The following is a 12,521-nucleotide window of genomic DNA, read 5'->3' as shown; positions in this document are numbered from 1 at the left end:
CTGCACAGTAGCTCACCTGAGTGTGCACCCTTTATTGTGAGCTCACGGGAGGAAGCTTTCACATTGTGGTATCTTTCCTTCTCTCCCCCTGTCTCTGTCTGTCATTTTAAAAATGCGGTTCAGAGAAGTGATGCCCTAGTGGCAAATAGCAAAACAAAACAATAATGATCTGGGAGGTGGTGCATTGTGGGGAATGCTAGATTTACAGCCATAGTTTTTGCCATTGCATGTACCAAAGTGGTGTCCCAGTGTGCTCTCTTTCTGATAAATAAAGCTTATTAAAAATAAAGAAAGACAGTAGCTGGTGTCAGTGGAGAAATGGAGAAGTTGGAACCCTTGAGTGCATGTGCGCATGAGTGTGCAAACACACACGCGCACACACACACACACACACACAGAGTTACTCTGAGAGGTGCTTTGTTGTGTGACTTTTTTCTGGGTCATTTAAAAAAATTTTTTATTTATGGGAGGCGAGCAGTAGCGCAGCAGGTTAAGTGCATGTGGCACTTAAGGATCAGCATAAGGATCCCAGTTTGAGCCCCCAGCTCCTCACCTGCAGGGGAGTCACTTCACAAGCAGTGAAGTAGGTCTGCAGGTGTCTGTCCCAGGGTGGGGGAGATAGCATAATGGTTATGCAAGTAGACTCTCATGCCTGAGGCTCTAAGGTCCCAGGTTCAACCCCCCACACCACCATAAGCCAGAGCTGAGCAGTGCTCTGGTAAAAAAAAAAAAAAAAGAAGAAGAAGAAGAAGGAAAATAATGTATGCCAGTCTCTAGCCCTTATTCAGCTTTTGTACTAACGGTGTACTTTGGAGTGACTGAGGGATGTGTAATAGGAGGTAGGTGAGGAGGGTATCCAGGTCTAACTAGAAACTGTTTCATTAAGTACTTTAAGGTGTCTTTTGAGGTCTTTCTACTTGCTTGCTGCATTGATTGACTCACTGCAAACTATTGTGCACTTCTGCTTTAAGGTATATATTTTCCCCTAACTTATGGATACATATACATATGCCCTATCTCATGGGCCCTGGTCTATATCTAGGTTTTTAAAATTTATTTATTTTTAATACTTAATTTATCTATTTTCCTTTTTATTGGCCTTGTTGTGGTTATTATTGTTGTTATTGATGTTGTTGTTGCCGGTTAGGACAGAGAGAAATGGAGAGAAGAGGGGAAGACAGAGATGGGGAGGGAAAGATAAACACCTGCAGATGTGCTTCACCGCTAGTGAAGTGACACTCCTGCAGGTGGGGAGCTGGGGGCTTGAACTGGGATTCTTATGCTGGTCCTCAAGTTTCCTGCCATGTGTGCTTAACCCGCTGCGCTACAGCCCGACCTCCTATATCTAGGTTTTGAGGGTTTAAAAAAAATTTTTTTTTAATTTATTTCCTTTTGTTGCCCTTGTTTTATTGTTGTAGTTATTATTGTTGTTGTTACTTATGTCATTATTGTTGGATAGGACAGAGAGAAATGGAGAGATGAGGGAAGAAAGAGAAGGGGAAAGACAGACACCTGCAGACCTGCTTCACCACCTGTGAACGACTCCCCTGCAGGTGGGGAGCCGGGGGCTCAAACCGGGATCCTTAAGCCGGTCCTTGCGCTTGGCGCCATGTGGGTTTTGAGGTTTGTTAAGAAGTGTACTACCGTGTCGTGTGATTTTTAAACCCAGATCAGAGTGCCTGTGGTTTGTTGCAGGCAGGCATTACATAGTTACTAGCTGTTTATCCTCAGTCCAGTGCGGGTTACTCATTCTCTGTCTGGATTTCCCCATCATTGAAATGAGTGAATAATAATACTTTACTCATAAAGTTGTAGTGAGGACTAAGTGAGACAAATGTAAAAAGCCCTTTTAACACCATTTGACACATTATGAATAGACCTTAAGTATTTAGCTATCGGGCAGGGGTAGATAGCATAATAGTTATGCAAAGAGACTCTCATGCCTGAAGTTCCAAAGTCCCAGGTTCAATCTCCCGCACCACCATAAGCCAGAGCTGAGTAGTGTTCTGGTAACAACAACAAAAAAAGTATTTAGCTATCACTATGCTGCTTGTCTGCAACTTAATTTTTATTTAGTAAATGTAGAATTATGCACAAATTTAGCTGTTTTCAGACAAGATCAGGCATGTTCAGGATGATATGGCCGTAGACATTTAGCTATTTTCAGTGAGTTGACATTGTCCTTGGTAGGACTGTTTTCTTTTAAAACAGTTTTAAAAATTGTTTATTTTATTGAGTGAGAGATACAGAGAGAGAATGAAAGGAAGAGAGCAGAGCACTGTTTAGCTCCAGTTTACAGTAGTGCAGGGGACTGAACTCAGGATCCTTGAAAATTCAGGCATGAAAATCTTTTGTATAACCATTATGGTATCTCCCCAGCCCACCACTGTTTATTTTTATTATTGTTGTAGTTATTATTGATGTCATTGTTGTTGGATAGGACAGAGAGAAATGGAGAGAGGAGGGGAAGACAGAGAGGGGGAAAGAAAGACAGACACCTGCAGACCTGCTTCACCGCCTGTGAAGTGACTCCCCTGCAGGTGGGGAGCCGGGGGCTCCAACCGGGATCCTTCCGCTGGTCCTTGTGCTTAGCGCCACCTGTGCTTAACCCGCTGTGCTACCGCCCGACTCCCTTGCCCTTGTTTTTTTTTTATTATTGTTGTAGTTATTATTGATGTCATTGTTGTTGGATAGGACAGAGAGAAATGGAGAGAGGAGGGGAAGACAGAGAGGGGGAGAGAAAGCCCACCACTGTTTATTAACCACTTCTCATAACAGACAGTTTATGCTATGCTGGGGAATAAACTCAGGGTTTTCCTTTTTTAAAAAATATTTATTTATTTTCCCTTGCTATTTCTTTTATTGTTTTTGTAGTTATTATTGTTGTTGTTATTGATGTCGTCGTTGTTAGATAGGACAGAGAGAAATGGAGAGAGGAGGGGAAGACAGAGAGGGGGAGAGAAAGATAGACACCTGCAGACCTACTTCACCACCTGTGAAGCGACTCCCCTGCAGGTGGGGAGCCGGGATCCTTAAACCAGTCCTTGCGCTTCATACCACGTGCGCTTAACCCACTGCGCTACTGTCCCACTCCCCTTTTTCTTTTTTAAAATATTATTTATTTTTATTTGGATAGAGACAGAGATAAATTGCGAGGGAAGGGGGATATAGGGGCAAACACACCGAGAGACCAACCTCCAGCACTGTTTCACCATTTGTGAACTTTCCCTCTTGCAGGTAGGGATGGGGGCTTGAATCCGGGTCCTTACACACTGTAATGCGTCAACCAGGTGTGACACCACTTAGACCTCAGCTCAGAGCTTTGCATATGCATGATATCACTGAGTGACCTCCCTAGCCCTAATTTATCTTCTTTTATTTCTTTGAAAGCAAAAGTAAAGAGGAGAGGGAGAAAACAAAGTGAGAGAGAGTCACCAAATCTTGGCTTCACCATCTATGGTGCTTCCATGTGATCCCAGGCAGCCCAGGACCTCATGCATAGCAAGCTTTGTTGAGTGAGCTTCTTAACCATTTCTTGATCAATAACCATTGCAATGTGTTTGTGCGTGCGCGTGTGTAAGACCAGACCCTCAAGCATGAGTGGCTTCACCCCTCCATGTCGTTCTCTCATATAGTTAGAGAGACAGAGATAAAGAAGGAAGCAACGACAAGAAACACCACAGCACTGGAGCCCCATCCAGTGCCATCGCACCTCCCGTGTGTTGCTGGGTTAGAGCCCGGGCCAAGTGCACCCCCCCTTCTGTAAGTTGTCTTTCTGGTCCCCATACTTTTGGGTGCTTTTGCTATCACAAAGAATACTGCAGAAAGCTTACTCTATCCACTGCACCATTTCCCAGACCACAGAAGCATACTATTATCAGCATTTTAACTGTATCGTATCTTAGAAGTCACTCTTATTTAAAGAAGCAGTGTGCTCAAATTGGATACAGTTCCTTGGGCAGGGGTTACAGTGGCTCACTGGGGAAGCCCATGAGGCTTCATTGCTCACAGCCATATTAATAGTACTTCGTGGGGACGTCGCCATCTTGCCTTTCTGCCGGCAGGTGAGCATGTTCACCTGCCCACAGCCTCACAGCAGAGTATACTGCACTCCCCCAGTCTTTAGCAGGACACATGCAGTGATTGTGGGGAGTCACATGTGCCCTCAAGGTTGCTATTGGCATGACCACAGAGTCTTTGTTCACAGATGGCCTTGCTTAAAAGATAAGTTCCTGCTTCTCTACTCCTTAGAGTCTCTGTTCATAGAAGGCCTTGCTTAAAAGATAAGTTTCTGTCTCCCAACTCCACTTCCCCATGAATCACCCAGGACCTTCCAGATAAAGGCTGATCACCATAACAACACACCACTTCAATCAACAGTCCCCAGCTGCTAACTCCCCCCTTGCCCCGCCTTAAAAACAGCACCTTTGGTGCTAATAAACAGACTTGATCAGAATCTTGACTTGTCTCATTTCTCTCGTGTCTCTTGTCCTCTCCCTCTTGTCCTTGTCCTCACTCCCTCTCCTAGGTTAACCCACGTTGAAGGTCCCACGGGACAGGACAAGTGATCACTTGCATTTCTTTCATTTTGAGCAAGGTTGAACTCAAACAGTAGAGAAGCATTTGTAGGTCTTTGGCCCACAGTTTTGTTTCTTTTCAGAATGTAAGTTCTGAAAAGCAGGGCTTGCTTGCTTTTTATTTTATTTCCAATTCCATTATCACTTTATTGAGGAAATATTGATTTACAGGATTTTTGTTGTCACAAGACTGCACTTTCTTAGCTCTCCAACCTCCCCTTAATGACCCTTGCTCCCCGCTTTGAGTCCCCAATCTGCTGTGACTTTCTTTTATTCACTATGGTATCACAGTTGCCTGGAGAGTTCCTGACACATGACAGGCAAATATTTGTTAAATGAATGACTGGTTGTTGCTAGTTAGTATATGAGAGTCTCATTCATTTTAGGTAAAGAAATGATTGTGGACTATCTCCCAAGGTGACTTGTGTGTATGAGAGAGAGAGTTTCACCCCTACCTGATTCTACTGCCCCTGGAAATTTTTCCTCCGTTTAATCTTAGAGGCAGAGAGGAAGAGAGGGAGATGAACAGAGAGGCATCACAATACCGGTCCGTGATTCACGATGCTTCCCCTGGTATTGTGTATGATGCTCCCATATGTTGTCTAGTACTCAAGCCTGGGCACTTGTGCAAGATAATGTATGTGCTCTCCTGGGGAAGCTCTCTCTTGGCCCCAATTTTATTTTTCAACTGTGGAAAAATACATATAAGATGTGCCATCTTAATCCTTTTGAAGCACACGCATAAGTAATATTATATTCCCACTGCATGCTGACCTTACCACCTTCAAGCTCTAGAACTCTTTTTCATGGAAATACTCACTTCAATAGACATGAACTCCCCACTTTCTCTGCTGTCCAGCCTGGCAGCCATCACCTACTGTGGATTTGACAACTCTAGATGGCAGATATAAGTGGAATCACACATCTTTGCCCCCCCTTTTTTTTTAAAGAATTTATTTATTTATTCATGAGAAAGACAGGATAGAGAAAGAACCAGGCATCACTCTGGTACATGTGCTGCCGGGGATTGAACTCAGGACTTCATGCTTGAGAGTCCAGTGCTTTATCCACTGCGCCACCTCCTGGACCACAGTCTTTGTCCTTTTGTGACTAATTTAGTTTACTTAGAATAATGTCTTGTGTGGTCTGGGAGGTGGCGCAGTGGATAAAACGCTTGATTCTCAAGCATGAGGTCCTTAGTTCAAGCCCTGGCAGCACATGTACCAGAGTGATGTCTGGTTCTTTCTCTCTCTCCTATCTTTCTCATCAATAAATAAATAAAATCTTAAAAAAAAAAAAAAAAAAGGATAATGTCTTGAGGGGCCAGGTGGTGGCGCACCTGGTTGAGTGTGTTGCAATGTGCAAGGAAGGACCCAGGTTCAAGCCCCCGGTCCCCACCTGCAGGGGGAAAGCTTTGCGAGTGGTGAAGCAGGGTCGCAGGTGTCTTTCTGTCTCTCTCCCTCTCTGTCTCTCCCTTCCACTTGATTTCTGACTGTCTCTATCCAATAAATAATAAATAAATATAATTTAAAAATATATTTTAAAAAATTTTAAAAAATAATAATAATGTCATGGTCCAGGAGGTGGCGCAGTGGCTAAGGCACTAGACTCTCAAGCATGAGGTCCTGAGTTCAATCCCTGGCAGCACATGTACCAGAGTGATGTCTGGTTCTTTCTCTCTCTCTCCCCTATCTTTCTCATTAATAAATAAATAAAATCTTAAAAAAAAAAAAAATAATGTCTTGAGTGGTCCAGGAGGTGGCACAATGGTAAAGCTTTGGACTCTCAAGCATGAGGTCCCAAGTTCGATCCCCAGCAGCACATGTGCCAGAGTGATGTCTGGTTTTTTCTCTCTCCTCCTATCTTTCTCATAAATAAATAAAATCTTAAAAAAAAAAAAAAGAATAATGTCTTGAAGGTTCATCTACCTTGTAGCATGTGTCAGGTTTCCTTTCTTTCTAAAATGGTGTAATTTTCCATTATGTATGTATACGATAGTTGTTTTTAAATATTTATGAGAAAGGAGGAAAAAGAGAAAGAAGCAGACATCACTCGGGTACATATGCTGCTAGCGACTGAACTCAGGACCTCATGCTTGAGAGTACAATGCCTCATCCACTGCACCACCTCCTGGACAAAAAAAACCAAAAAAAACAAAAACCCACAAGTTTTCTTTTTCTTTAATCAGAGCACTACTCATCTCTGGCTGATGGTGGTGCAGGGGATTGAACCTGGGACTTTGGAGCCTCAGGCAAGAGAGTCTCTTTGCATAACCATTATGCTGTCTACCCACTGCCCCATAATTTCTATATTAAAGAAGTATCTATTTCAAAAGAGAGAGAGAGAGGAGAAGAAGAAGAGGAGGAGGAGGAGCGGAGCGGGAGGAGGAGAAAAAGAGAGAGTGGGGCCGGGTGGTGGCACAGCGGGTTAAGTGCACATAGTGTGAAGCACAAGGACCCCCAGAAGGATCCCAATTTGAACCCCTGGCTCCCTACTTGCTGGGGGGGGGTCACTTCATAGGCCGTGAAGCAGGTCTACAAGTGTCTTGTTCTCTCCCTCTCTATCTTCCACCGCCCCTCTCAGTTTCTCTCTGTCCTATCCAAAAAATTGAAAAATGCCCACAGGAGCAGTGGATTTGTAGTGCAGGCACCAAGCCCCGGTGATAACCCTGGAGGCAAAATAAGAAAGAAAGAAAGAAAGAAAGAAAGAAAGAAAGAAAGAAAGAAAGAAAGAAAGAAAGAAATGGAAAGAAACCAGACCTCTGGCATATGCAGTGCTGGGAACTGAACTCTCAAGACCTCATGCTTGCAAACCCAAAGCTCTCCCACTGCCATCTCCCAGGCCACCACATCATCATTTCTTTAGTCATCCATCTGTCAGTGGATACTTGGGTTACTTCCACATTTTTGCCATAGTGCGTTGTGCTGCTCTCAGCATGGGTGTATCCCTATCTGCTAGAGTCCCTGCTTTTCCGTATATTCAGAAGTAGATTTGCTGGGGCCTATAGTGATTCTGTTGAATATTTAGGTACCACCATTTCCCTTGTTTGTACCATTTTACATTTTCACAGCCAGTGTCCTAGGGTTTCTGCATTCTCATCAACACTGTTACTCTCTTTGCATAACCATTGTGCTATCTATGCCCACCCAACACTGTTACTCTCTTAAAGATGAAAACATCACAGTAGCCATGCTACTAATGTGAAGTAGTGTCTCCTGGTGTTTCATTTGCATTTCTCTAACAACTAGTGATGCTAAATATTTTTTCATGTGCTTACTGGCTATTTGGAGATATACTTTTGAGAACTATACAGTCTTTTGTCCGTTTCTGTATTTTTGTTGTTGTTGAGTTTTTAAAAAATATGTATTTTATTTGTGGTCCAGGAGGTGGCGCAGTGGTAAAGCTTTGGACTCTCAAGCATGAGGTCCCAAGTTCGATCCCCTGGCAGCACATGTGCCAGAGTGATGTCTGGTTCTTTCTCTCTCCTCCTACCTTTCTCATAAATAAATAAAATCTTTTAAAAAAACATTTAAAAAAATATGTATTTATTCCTTTTGTTGCCCTTGTTGTTTTATTGTTATAGTTATTATTGTTGTTGTTATTGATGTCATCATTGTTGGATAGGACAGAGAGAAATGGAGAGAGGAAGGGAAGACAGAGGGGGAGAGAAAGCCTGTGAAACGACTCCCCTGCAGGTGAGGAGCCGAGGGCTCGAACTGGGATCCTTACTTGCGCTTTGCACCACCTGTGCTTAACCCACTGCGCTACTGCCAGACTCTCTGTTGAGTAATTTTTATCTTGTTGTTAAAAAGATTTTATTTACAAGAAAGGGAGAGAGACAGATCAGAATATTGCCTGGCTCTGACATATGGTGCCAGGTATTGAACTTGTGACCTATAGGGCCTCAGGTGTGAGACTCTTGTGTGTTACCTCTGCGCTGTTTCCATGACCTTGTTGAGCTCTTTATTTATTTTATATTTATTTATTTGTAAATGTTTCTTTATTTTGATTGGAGATAGAGAAATTGAGAGAGAAGGGGAAGACAGAGAGAAGGAGGGAGGGAGGGGGGGGAGAGAGAGATACAGCACTGCTTGTGAAACTTTCCTCCTGCAGGTGGGAACAAGGGACTTGAACCCAGGTCATTGTGCATGGTAACATGTGTGTTATACTAGGTACACCACTGCCCAACCCCTTGTGTGTGTTTCTAATAAGATTTAGTTATCAGGTTTTTTTTTTAATTCCTATTCCTTTTTATTTTATTTTATTTTCTTTTACCAGAGCACTGGTCAGCTCTGGCTTATGGTGGTGCGGGGGATTGAACCTGGGACTTCAGAGCCTCAGGTATGACAGTTTGTTTGCTTAACCATTATGCTATCTACTCCCGCCCCTTATCAGCTTTTATTATTATTATTAACTAGCGTTAAGTAAGCATTTATCAACTGACTACTCTTGCACAGTAAGGTTGTCACTTGACTGGATAAGCTAACTTTCACCTCCTTCCCTTTCCTCTTCTTCCTCCCCCTCCTCTCCCCTCCCTTCCCTTCTCTTTTCTTTTTCCCTTTTTTTCTGTTGCTTTGTCTGTGGTTTTGGTGTCATACTCAGGAAGTCTTTGCTGACTCCAATGTGAGGCTTTCCCTCTATATCCTCTCCTAGCTGTTAAATAACAACCCCCCCACCCCGCCCACCCCCCCCCCCCACACAGATTTTACCTAAGGAACATCAGAATAAGTCCTGTCCGGGGCATCCTCACTGCATGTACCAGGCTGGCCTTTTCTAAACATTGCTGAAAAGCCAGGGCATCAGGAGTGGCATACAACAAATGGATGGAGACCTTTGAGCACTTCGGGCCTAAATCACAGGGCTTTCCAGCCTTCTATGTTTCTTTTCTTTTTTTACTATTTTAATTTATTTATCTTCCCTTTTGTTGCCCCCTTTTTTATTGTTGTTGTTGTTATTGATGTTGTCATTGTTGGATAGGACAGAGAGAAATGGGGAGAGGAGGGGAAGACAGAGAGGGGGAGAGGAAGACAGACACCTGCAGACCTGCTTCACCGCTTGGAAGCGACTCCCCTGCAGGTGGGGAGCCGGGGACTTGAACCAGGATCCTTATGCCGGTCCCTGCACTTTGCACCATGTGTGCTTCACCCGCTGCGCCACCCCAGACTCCCCAGCCTTTTATGTTTCTTAGCTGCGCTCACTGATTGCTAGCGGTGAATCAATTACAGACTGTCATGAATTTTGTATTCTTCTCTAGTTACTTTTCAGTCTGGAGCCTTTGCTCTGAAAGCTGAGGGTCCTAAATGCAGTGGACTAGCTGTGGTATTTGCTGTCCATGCCCTGACTTTCTAGAAAATGACAGGAGAAATAAAGTCCTGAGTTCGCCCTTGTTCTGTTTCTTTTTTGCTTCCTTTCTTCCCTTGCCCTTCTGCCTTCCCCTCTCCTTTCTCTGGCTTTGTCTTTCTCTCCCTTTTCCTTTCTCTCTTTCTTCCTTGTTTTCTTTACTTCTCCTATTACTTCCAGAGGTATAACATTTCTTGTTGATTTCTAGGTTGAATTGGAGGAAGAAATATCCTTTGAACTTTCTTCATAGATCAGTGGACATGAGTTAGGATTAATCAAAAGAAACTTTTCTTAAAACTTGAGAGGAGAAGGGTGAGGGGAAAAGATATTAGCTCAGGGGCTATGATGCCAAGGACTCATGTTCAAGCCCCTGGTCCCCCACCTGCAGAGAGAAAGCTTCACAAGCAGTGAAGAAGTGATGCAGGTGTCTCTCTCCCTCTTCATTGTGCAGGCTTTGAGTCCCAGCAATAACCTGGTGGCAAAAGAAAGAAGAAAGGAAGGAAGGAAGGAAGGGAGAAAGAAAGAAAGAAGGAAAGAAAGAAAGAAAGAGAAAGGAAGGAAGAAAGAGAAAGGAAGAAAGAAGAAAGAGGTGGTGGTGGTGGTGGTGGTAGTGATGGGGCAAGTTACTCATAGGTGCTTCTTCTTCTAGCGTTTGCCCTTCTTCCGTAGCCAGTCAACAGCGTCAGGTTGAGCCTGATGTAAAGTTTCGAGACCTCCTTTGAATCTGGAGAGGCGGCAGTCGTTGACTATGTGGGTCATAGTCTGTCTGGAGCCGCAGGGGCAGTTCGGGTCGTCTCTGGCCCCCCAGCGATGGAACATAGCTGCGCATACAGTATTACAGTATTTTGCACCGCTCTGGTGAGAGTGGAGTGACTTGTGCAGTTAGGCAATGCTACCCCCTAGTGGTCACTGCTATGCTGTGCATCATCCTATTCAACTACTCAGCTACTTTTTTTCCCCTCAAGAGCGGAAGAGGGAGAGAATAGAGCATTGCTCAGCACTGATATTATGCAGTGTTAGACATGAAATCTGGGACTTCTTGCTTGTAATCCTGTGTATTACTGCTGTACTATTTCTGACGTTGAGGTTATTTATTTATTTACCTATTTATTTATTTTTTCCAGAGCACTGCTCAGCTCTGGCTTATGGTAGTGCTGGGGATCGAACCTGGCACTTTGGAGCCTCGGGCATGAAAGTCTATTTGCATAACCATTATGCTATCTACCCCCACCCTGGGACATTTTGATAAAGAGTATTCAGGGGGTTTATTTGTGATCTCTCAATTCACACTGTATTGATCACTGCAGCTAGTCATGAACTTTGAAATCAGCAGGTGTCAGTATATTAATCATGTTCTCCACAGTTGTGCTGCTATCTGTCTCTTGTGTTTCTGTGCAGTTTTAGAATTGGCTTGCTGGTTTTAAAGGCAGCTAGGGTTTTGATTCTATAGGTAAATTTGGGAAGTATTGTCATCTTTATCAAAAACAGTTCTGTATGTTTATTTATTCAAGCTGAGAGGGAAGGTGAGATAGAGAGGGAGACACCTACAGCACTTTTTCACTTCTCATGAAGAGCCCCCCCTGCAGGTGAGGAGCAGAAGCTTAAACCTGGGTCCTTGTGCACTGCAATGTGTGTGCTCAACCAGATGCGCCGCCGCTCGGCCCCTTGCCGTCTTTATGATACCAAGTTTTCTAAATCCAGAACATGATTATTTTTATTTTTATTTTTTTGCCTCCAGGGTTATCACTAGGGCTCGGTGCTAGCACTATGAATCCACTGATCCTGGAGGCTATTTTTCCCATTTTGTTGCCCTTGTTGTGGTTATTATTGTTATTGTTGTTATAGCTGTTGTTGTTGGAGAGGACAGAGAGAAATGGAGAGAGGAGGGGAAGACAGAGAGGGGGAGAGAAAGACAGACACCTGCAGACCTGCTTCACCGCTTGTGAAGTGACTCCCCTGCAGGTGGGGAGCCAGGGGCTCAAAATGAGATCTTTACACTGGTCCTTGCCCTTTGCACCATGTGTGCTTAACCCGCTCTGCTAATGCCCAGCCCCCTATTTTTATTTTTTATCTTATTAAATCTATTTTATTTGTTTTATTTTAAGAGAAAGAAACCAGAGCACGACTCAGCTCTGGCTTATGGTGGAATGGGGGACTGAATCTGAGACTGTGAAGCCTCAGGCATGAGGGTCTGTTTGCATAATCATCATGCTACCTACCCCCTTCCTTCCTTCCTTCCCTCCCTTCTTCCTCTCTTGCTTCCTCTCTTTCTTTTAGTGTGTGGTTCTCTTTCTTTCTTCCTTTTTTTGCTAGGACTTTGAACCTGTGCAATTTTGCCTTTCTCTTGAATGAATGCATCTTTTAAAATTAAAGGGAAATGAAATGAATTAGGAGTATCTTAGGATGAAACTAATACGGTAATGAAAAAGATGAATCAGAGCTTCAAGGAAGAAGAGATATGTCATCTACAATACCCAAAGCAATTAAAATTAAAACACCTCAGACAGGAAAGTAAGAGGCTCATCCCTTGTGACATGAAAGCTCAGTCACAGACAAAGCAAAGCACAGGCAGTGTTGTTACACCATCAGTCATAGACGGGGAAT

At 43.6% G+C, this 12,521-nt stretch overlaps 1 long non-coding RNA gene across 1 annotated transcript in view; it reads left to right on the top strand.

Moving 5' to 3' along the window:
- The window catches only part of LOC132532820 (uncharacterized), a 47,883-nt gene that overhangs the window by 3,755 nt on the left and 31,607 nt on the right, over positions 1–12,521 (top strand). The window lies entirely within an intron of this gene.

Source organism: Erinaceus europaeus, chromosome 14, assembly GCF_950295315.1.
Source record: "Erinaceus europaeus chromosome 14, mEriEur2.1, whole genome shotgun sequence".
Classification (NCBI taxonomy): domain Eukaryota; kingdom Metazoa; phylum Chordata; class Mammalia; order Eulipotyphla; family Erinaceidae; genus Erinaceus; species Erinaceus europaeus.
This window is presented reverse-complemented; position numbering and strand designations above follow the sequence as displayed.